General features: G+C 34.4%; 1 long non-coding RNA gene across 1 annotated transcript in view; it reads right to left on the reverse strand.

The window, feature by feature from the left end:
- Positions 1 to 8468, reverse strand: part of LOC125691876 (uncharacterized) — a 28290-nt gene extending 19822 nt beyond the window's left edge. Inside the window, exons 1-2 of the long non-coding RNA XR_007376302.1 lie at positions 8370 to 8468; positions 7393 to 7485 (exon numbers count right to left, since the gene is read on the reverse strand). This is a non-coding gene — a long non-coding RNA (uncharacterized LOC125691876). The remainder of the gene's footprint in view (positions 1 to 7392; positions 7486 to 8369) is intronic.
- Positions 8469 to 8834: the final 366 nt, after the last annotated feature.

Below are 8834 nucleotides of genomic sequence, written 5' to 3' on the forward strand. Positions count from 1 at the left end.
TTAGAGTAATAGAGACTAATCTAAACTAAGGAGACCACTCTAGTCTCTGAATGAGTACATGCACTTAAAGTCACACCTCAGGTGCTATCTATATAGCAGACATAGATGAACTTCTTTTTAAAGTTTGAATTCATCCAGAGACCAATTTAATTTAACCTTTATGTATTACTCCCATAAACATTCATTCTTTGAATTCATTACTCCTTTTTTCAATTCTGCTTATCCAATAAATAAAGTCACTAAAAATAATTAAAGGAATAGAGTATTCTTTATCCAAAAGAATTTTTAACTTTCATACAGATAATTTAATTAAATCAGATTCTAATCCAGTTAATTAGAGTTCAAACTTGACTCAGGCAGCCCTAAAATGTATTTGTTCCATCATCCACATATCCATTTAAAATCCTAAAATAAATCTTTTCATTTTCCACATCTTCTAACAGTAATAATTATAAAACCAGAGTGCACTTTTTTTTAACAGCTATTAATATTTTTTTAGAAAAAGTGAGAATGATTATCCCCATTTTGCAGGTGGGAAATCTATTTTCCATTTCATTAATGATACCCTCTTTCTCCACATTTCATTAAGTCACTAATAACAGCATAAGGGATTATGAAATACTGCCTTGATAGCATTTGTTGCGTGCATATTTCTTCATTATTTTTGCCCCAGAATAACTTGCTTTAGTGCAGTCTTGAAGAAGCTTTGGGAAGAAATAGAGACTTATTAATGATATTCAAATCTACATGTGACTAACTACAACACAAGTAGAAACTCTCTACCATGTAAAGCCAAAGTGAGAAATCCTGAATTAATGAAACTTCATGAATGGCAAGGAATGGCATATAGGCTATTTAATTAACAAGAACTCAGAAAGTGAATGAAAGACAAAACCAACCTATTTTATTCTTCAAAATACTTGACATTTTAAAATTCACCCCTTGAGAAATTTCCAACTCTTAATTTGGTGTGAATTATAGCAGATCAAACACAAGTGTAATGCTTAACTGCTTGCTCTCTTACAAAAATACAAATTCTGTCTTGGATTCAGCCCATATATAGATATGCACCAATTCCAGAAAACATGACACTGGCATCATCTGAAGATTACAAGATAAATAGGCTGTTGACCAATTGAACTTTCTGCTTATTTTCACTTTTAAACAACTGAAATTGCTACTGTGGCCACCATAACCACAGCATTTGTGTTATTTCTTTGAGTGCAGCTGTAAAATTGCCATAGTGACCTTGAAAACAGAACTGGTATGGGAGCAGTACAGTAGAAAAAAAAAGACATGGGAAAAGACAGTGAAGCACAACAATAGTTTTAATATCTCCATGGAAATTCAGCTTCATTTCCATGCTGCCAATTACAGCTAGCTGAGATTATTGAATTTCACTTCAAGTCTCTCTCATTCTGTGGCCAACAAGATCTAAAAGAGTGTAACACAAAAATAAGTGATTTAGTTTCGGGGGATACGTTAAAGAATATGGCCCAGGCTAGGTGTAGGATGGCAGCACAGACAGCTCTGGAGCTCTGGAATATTACAGCTGCTGACAAACTGGCTTTTTAGATTTGTTCATTATGGAGTTTGCTTTTTCATACCTTTTCATACCTCTTCTGCAGTTATCCCAGTTATATTAAAAGCTATTTAAGAAATACAAAAGGAAAAAAATACTAATTGTCCTCTTCATAACTATATTCTTTGTCACTTTTTCACCTTTAAGCACACACTGTCATGCCTATAAAGTCAACTATTTGGGGCAGAGATGGTTTATGGTATTTTTCATACAGGATTTGCACACCTTTATACACTTTATACAAAACTTACAAAATATTTGTTGTTGACATGAAATGCTGTTAGCATTGCTGCTTATTAAATGAACACCTACATAGGGATCTTTTTACTCAACAATGGCCTAGCTTTGAGACATCACTTCATTCTTTTGACAAGGGTAGTGTGCTTACTCTTAACAGGGAGAAATTTGGCAGTGAAAGTATAAGACATATTTTTACATGTTCTAATGTCACAATATGGAAACTTATATTTAATCATAACTTTTTTGGCATTTATTTACTATTCTAAATATTTTGAAACTGTACACATGAAGACATTTCTGGTTTCTAAAACACTTTCATTTCTTAAAGATTCCTCAGTTCCTATCAGAAAGGATCACCCATTAGTCAACATTACAAAAGCTCTGTAGTTGAAGTAGTAAGACTACTGAATTTGAATCAAGGGCACAGAATGCCAGGAAACTCCTTTTGGAAAAAGGAGTGGCTTCTATAACATCACAATATAATGCAAAGTATTGGCAACACACTGAAAACACCTCCCTGTGCAAACAAACAGAAGTTTCTGTTTATGAGAAGCTGATTTAAGTACAATTTCAAATATATAGATTAATGAGCAACATTTTCCAGCGTAGTTAGTAAAAAAAAAAAATCTCGTATGAGCACTGACAGTTTAAATTTAGCTGTTATAGTGAATATTAACTTTCTAGAGCACTTCTCTGAATGCATTTATAATCCATTATAATCTTAATTATAACATTAATATTTGTTCCCTCATTCTATCTCTTAGAACTGTAATTTTGTCATCTCTTAGAAGCTGGTATGATTAATGTTTTCCAGAAGTGAAATACTACATGTATTCGACAGCATGTTACTCCTCTTCTGCATCGCTGGTGAAAACTTTATTACTTCTCTAAATAACACGAAGAAAGACTCCTCCCCTTCTCCTCCTCCCCCCACCAAAAATTTCCACTCAGGAACTCGTAAATGGAATTAAGAAATCTCACATACACCTGCCATGTGCTCCACAAGTAGAAATCTCAGAAGAGTTGAGATTCTGCCTTTTCCTTAAGGATTAAGTGTCTCACTGTGCCATTAGTCTGCCTGGAAACCTCAGTCTAAGATTCAGTTGGTCTTACTACACACTGATACTACCTCGCTAAGGAAGAAAAACTGGTTGTCAAACAAATATTTTGGTAATAATTTGGAAGGAAAAAAAAACATTTATCAGGGGAGTACGATGAGTATAAGATGTCTGAGGATCTGGGAGAATAAAAATAGATCACAACAGGCAAAAATAAGAGGAGGCAATACACTGAGAAGGAGAAAAAAAGACATAAGATTTACATAAGATTTGTAAGAAAAGACAATTCACAATAAGATTGGAAAAGTTACCTGAAAAGCAAAATAAATAAGAGGGGAAGATTTTATGACATGTCCCATCTTTTCATATTCTTATCTTCTATTAGTCAAGCCTAATAGCCACAATTCAAATTGTTGGAAAGAAAAACATCGCATTCTAATTTGTTAAAAGATTTTTAAATTGTTTAAAACACTTGGTTAAATTTTCAACTTTAAATTGGAAGACAGTTTAAAAAATAAAGTAGATATATCCTGCTTAGAAAATCTCCTCAAGATCATAATCATTTTTATTCAATACACTTGGAAAGTGTTCAACAAAAATATTTAAGTTAGTAAAGAAAGCAACTTTATATTCAAGTTAACTCTTAATTTTTGAATATAGTGCTTCTTAGTAAACAGAACTTAATGATGCACTGAATGCTCAGATTAAGTTATTTTCAAAGAACTGAAATCTAAGAGGATTTGTGACATGGGTCATAAAAAAGTATTTCTAATCTCTTTCTGGATTTTCTTCTGGAGATCACCCTCTGCTCACTTCATTCTTCACCTCTCACCCCCATTTGTATTTGGAAACCAAACTAAATGAAGTATTTTCTCACCTTCCACAAGTTTTCCCACCAGATATTACACAATTGCCTCTTTATCCCTCTGATATATTTGAATTATGAGTCAAAAGACAATCTTTGACCTTCACCATAGGAGTTCATGTCTCTCTTCAAGTCACTATTTCTTCCCAACTGCAAACCTTGTGGAGCACAAGGTGTAAGAAGCCCTTAAGGATTGTTTATAGAGATGTTTATTGACTATAAGGCCTGCAGAATATCCACTTTTTATCCTACTTCCTATTTATTCCTACCCTAATCTTGTTGAAACATATTGAGCAAAATGTCTTAATAAAGACTTGTGATAATGGCGTCCACCAGCTATTTTATATCATAGAACTTTAAATAGACCTGTTTTTATAATCTTCATTTCCACTACGAAACACTGTTTATCTTAATGTACAACAATGTTAGGTTCTGCATGAATGCAGTTATTTATGGTCTCTAATTTGGATATTTAAATAACAATGGACACTTTCATACATATGTGTTTCACCGTATTAATATATTTTCTGTTACATTCCTGGGAGTGTTACATGCCCATTATCTTCATTTGCAAAAGAGAACCAAGGCACTGAGATAACAGCTCAAGCATGTCAATCTGCTAGGAAATTGAACACATGTTCCACCAGCACTGCAGCTGTACAGACTGAAAGAGTTTGTGTCCTTACTATTAAACAGGATTCCCACAGAAACTTTTAGAAATGGTCCTGACAGCGCTCACTCCTAAAGTAACCCCAGGAGTAGTTTATAAAGATGCTAATTAGCACAGAGCAAAAGCATGACCAAAGATTCAAACGTGGTTATGGGTTAAGAGATCCAACTCCAGTGCCCAGACTCGGTCTGCAGCTACATTCAAAATTTGCAAGTACAGCTTTAGCTGAAAAACAAACAGCTGAAAAGAATGTCTGGTCTTTACCATGGGCAAAAGGACAGAATTTTATCCAGGACTGCCAACATACATAAGCTAACTTGAGAGAAGATATGAAGAACAACAGTCTGTCACTGTTCTTAAGCAAAACTCTGGTTTTCCCTTGAGATGATGAGAATGAGCCCTGTGAGAACTCTCAAGGGCAGCTACGTCTGATTACTAATATGAATGCAAGCAAGAGAATTGGCTGAGAAATGAGGAGAAAAGGAAGGTGTTATTCCATTCCTCCTTGTTTAAAAGCCTCCCTGTATAGCAAGGGTGCAGCTGTTGAAATCAAAACCACTGCTTCCTTCAGAAGGAGCTACAGTGCTTTAGCTGGAGCCAAATCAAGTTCCTTACTTTTACTGAGTTTAACATAGCAGAACTGAGTTACTGTGTTCCTCTTATTTGCTTAAAGAAGCTTTGGAAATATAAATCAAAGTCTTCATTACTTGGCAAACTGTTAATCAGGAAAAAAAAAGACCAGCCCACAGATATTCTGACTTCTATAATAATTAAAAACTATCTTGTTTTTATTCAGATCTTGACTTAGATCAGATTCAAGTTACCACACAAGGAAAATGAGCTTTTGTAAGACAAAAGTCAACTCAGGTAAACTTGTAGCTGAACTAAAAATTGGACCTAGGACCCTAGCCTGTAAACTACTGATCCTTTGTCAATAGCTATATTTTATAATCACTTATTTGAGGGATATAATCAATTTCTATCTGATGAGAAAGAACTCCTTTCTTTCCTCTCAGTGCATTTTGATATATTACATGGGACAAACAGGGTACATTTTAACATACTAAATCAACAGTCATTATTCCTCTGTCATAAAGATTACATCACTCCTGCAAACTAAAAACTTACACTTAATAATAGGGAGAATCTGAAAAACACAGTCAATACAAAATACTGTCAGTAAGACCTGGAGCAGGCCCAACAAAACAAGACTAAAGTTAATCTAAAGAGAATGTTGACAGGCTCAATACAGTGCAGCTCCTCAGCTGTCAAAGAACAGCCATGTCATGATCACATGACTACTCGAATTAGAAAGGTAATATCAAAGCTACTCTGTCAATGGAAACACACCTATAAACTTCAGCCATTTTCAGACCACAGCTGTAAGAAGATGGACCAGGAAGTCCAGAAGTTGATTCCAGTACTAAGTTTCATACCTCACTATAAAGTGTCACAACTCCCATTAGATGTAATGCATTGAAAACATGGAACCTAGACCAATCTTCTACACAGAGACAAATTAACCAGAGGACCAGGAAACAATAAAAATAGATATTTCACTTTTGTAGAGAATCAAGGAGCCATAGGACAGCTACGGACTTACCTAAAAAAAAAAAGTCAGTGTGTTTTCAAAGGATTCATTTAGATGTATTCATTCCCAGTCAGCTACTGAATTTCACCCCAAAACTAACAATTAAAAGAAATAAGCTCAAATGACCTGTCTCATACACACTGATAGTTCCAATAAACTAATCTGTGACCAGAAAAAAAAGATGCTTCTACTCTGGGGTGTATGAGTACTACATAGTCATGCAAAGTCACAAAATATGGTCCTATTACTTTTTCTTATGGTCAATTCATTCAAAGTATTTCATTTGGACTCTTAGCTCTAATAATACCGTATACCCAGTGCTGCACAACCAGGACTTGGCAATATGCTATATTGCCATCTGGTTTTGTTTACCATAGATTTTAAACTATTAAACATTTATTAAAGACCTTATTGGTTAAACCATCTTCAATAATCATTGTTATTATTTATTAATCATAATACATCCACATAATTACTTACAGCCTCCTTCCAGTACCCTTACTCACACTGAGTAATAGTTTAGACTATGATATATCCCTACAAAACAAACCACAGAATTGGCTGGCACTCAGCAGAGATTTGGGAAACCAACATGGTTTCTCTGTAGCATTTGCACAAGGTGTAGTCAGTTAAATGATTACATGCACATACACGTGTGTGTTTCAGTTTTCCAAAAAGTTCTCTAAGGTTCCAATTATATAAATCTCTAACCGAAATTAATATTTCTAACCTTTCTGAGATAATGGATTGGCAGGAAGGGCCAAATTACTGCTGCTGTCATTTAATCAGTGTCACTAACCCAAATTGTAAAAGGCAGGTATGTTTTGTTTCTTAAGATAGTTTCTTCCTGGTGCATTATTCAATGCCCACTGCTGTCTTTGGCCAATTTATAACACAGACCAGATATATTATAACACAGCATTTCTGCAAACAGAAGTACCTGATTTTTTGTAACTTGGAGAACTGAGCATCAAATGACTCACTTTTTAAATTAACCCAAGATGAAGATGCAACCTGCCATAAAATACATCTGAACTGTTTTAAGGAAATCGTGGGTGGGCCATTCAGTAAGGAAATCCCTCAAAAAATGTATATATACTAGAAAATTTGACTTAATATAATCAGAAGATAAATAGCCCTTGAAAGTATCTTTCTCCACAATACACATAAGCCAGGGAAAGTAAAGACGTATGTATTTAAGAGGAAGGAATTCTGACATTGTACAGATAATCAAGGAAGAGATTATTTTGAGAAAACAGCATGTAACACAATTAAGAACCCTTGAGAAACAAGACATCAAGTCTCTGCTAGCCATTTGTGAATGAAGAAGATATGCTACAGTCCTAATGAGTTTGATCCAGACAAGAGATTAAATAACTCTCTTACCTCAGGCTGGTAAAACTGTAAAGGCCAGAAGGTTTCAACATGTTTATGACATATTGGATTTGTGTTATCACAAACAGATGAGAACTTGAGGCACTAGAAAAAAAAGTTGAAAATAAGTTAGTTTTCCTATTTTCATTCAATTGTCAAGAATAAATACTAAAGATTTTTTTTTTTTTCTTAAAAAATTATTTTGCGATCCTCAGCACCGGCTTAGGAATTCCCTTACCAACAAAATCCAACAAGAAAACATTTTAGAAAGGTAAACATGTTATCAAGGTAGACTCAATTGATGTTCACATTTAATTAACATGCATATGAACAGACACTTAGGAAAGGAGGCAAGCATGTAATTTCACTTAGAGAGAAGCTTTTGGCATTCTCCAGGAAGTAAAGCAGATGGAATTTTGCCTACATATAGAAGAACTGTGACCTTTGAGTAGGGGATTTTCTTAGGTAGAAATGATCTTAGCAGAAACATTCTGTAATTAGAACAAGTAGATGCTGAAAATAATAGCTTGCACTTTTTTTCCACACTTCACCTAGTTTTTATTCATAACTAAATGCTGCATTAAGATTAGAACCAAGCTTCCCTGTTGTAATTAATGCAAATGACAAGTAAAAATAAACAGAAAAATCAGGGACTGCATGCATTGTTACAACACATTTTAATTCACTGTCACTAAATGAAGTAATCTTAATTTCAATCACAAAAAAAAAAAAAACAACAACTTGCCTGAATATTCACATTCAGAACTTAAAAGTAATCAGTTTATAACAGCAGGTTAAAACTAAACAAAAATACTACAGCATAACAGAACCTTAACAAACTCTCTCTGATTCAGTCAATTCTGATGCTTTTATTTTATGATATTTTAAACAATCAAAAAGATTAACAATATAAAAAAGTGATACAGGAGGCATAATGACATAGCAACTAATAGAAAGGCACTATAAAGGAAAGAAAAAAGGCCAGCCACCTGTCTCCAAACGCTAAAGAGGAATATGCAGAAAGAAATCCTTCCCCAGTGGGGGTCAACCCTTAACTGAGGTCTAAGAGAGGTGCAGCCAGACTCCACCCCTTCTGGTCACACAGCTGAATTGCCTTCACCTGTGCTTCCAGGGCTGACCAGGTCCTTTTCCCAGGTGCTCAATCAGTGGTTCAGGCCATGACTCAACAATTCCGACAAAGATATGTGTTACTTGAACAAGTTTTTTCTGCTCATTAAAACATTTAACCATCTAAACATCTGATGTTTGTGAAAAAGAGGAATTCTGTAAGGCAAAATTCTTCAGTTACCTTATTCACAGCTCCATACAGCTTTTTCAAGCTTTACCTAAACATCCTTTACTTTGAATCTCTTATTTTAGTTTTTACTAAGCATAACAAAGAAGCATTTATTTACAGGACAGTTCACAAGAAATTCAGCTTTGAAATTCCATTG

Source organism: Lagopus muta, chromosome 4 (genome assembly GCF_023343835.1).
Source record: "Lagopus muta isolate bLagMut1 chromosome 4, bLagMut1 primary, whole genome shotgun sequence".
Lineage (NCBI taxonomy): Eukaryota > Metazoa > Chordata > Aves > Galliformes > Phasianidae > Lagopus > Lagopus muta.